We start from the raw sequence: 585 nt of genomic DNA, 5'->3' as shown, positions 1-585 counted from the left end.
TGTTTTATGAATTTTAGCAAGTCTGTCTTAAATTTAGTAAAAAGTATGTGTTCTGGTTCAGGCCAATTTCCTTGTTTCAGTATTACATCTTGTATAAGCTGAACTCTTTGTCGGTCATATAGTTTACATTCATAAAGTATATGTTTGAAATTGTGCACTTGTCCGTCTTTGTCACACTTGTCAGTCTTCATAATATTAAATCGTTTTAAATAATATTTTGTGTTACCATGTTCTGTAAGGAATTGTGGCAATGTGTATTCTGTGCTCTGTATTTGTTTGTGATTTTGTAATGTTATTCGTGGAATGTATTTGTGAAGGCTAGGTGATTTGTTCGAAGCATTCCACATTGTGTTCCAGCTAGCAACGAGCTCATTGGTGATGAGATTTCTGATATGGGAGATAGTAGCCTTGCTGTAAGAAGGCTGCATGGTTCCATTGCTGGCTCTTTGGCCTAAGAGCCAGCTCTTTCGTTATCCTCTACGCCCGAGTGTCCTTTCACTCATTTTACCTCGACTGATTTTTTAAAATACTGTAGTTGAAGTATTTTTAGTCTTATTTCATCAGTCAATGGGTTGTGAATGTTTA

At 35.9% G+C, this 585-nt stretch overlaps 1 protein-coding gene across 1 annotated transcript in view; it reads left to right on the top strand.

The window, feature by feature from the left end:
• The window catches only part of dos (daughter of sevenless), a 29,616-nt gene that overhangs the window by 17,452 nt on the left and 11,579 nt on the right, over positions 1-585 (top strand). The gene's annotated exons all lie outside the window — the stretch shown is intronic.

The sequence above is a fragment of the Halyomorpha halys genome, unplaced genomic scaffold (assembly GCF_000696795.3).
Source record: "Halyomorpha halys isolate HHAL.00 unplaced genomic scaffold, Hhal_1.1 Scaffold646.1, whole genome shotgun sequence".
In the NCBI taxonomy this organism is placed as follows: domain Eukaryota; kingdom Metazoa; phylum Arthropoda; class Insecta; order Hemiptera; family Pentatomidae; genus Halyomorpha; species Halyomorpha halys.
The sequence above is the reverse complement of the archived record's forward strand: the minus strand, read 5'-3'. Positions and strand labels throughout refer to the sequence as shown.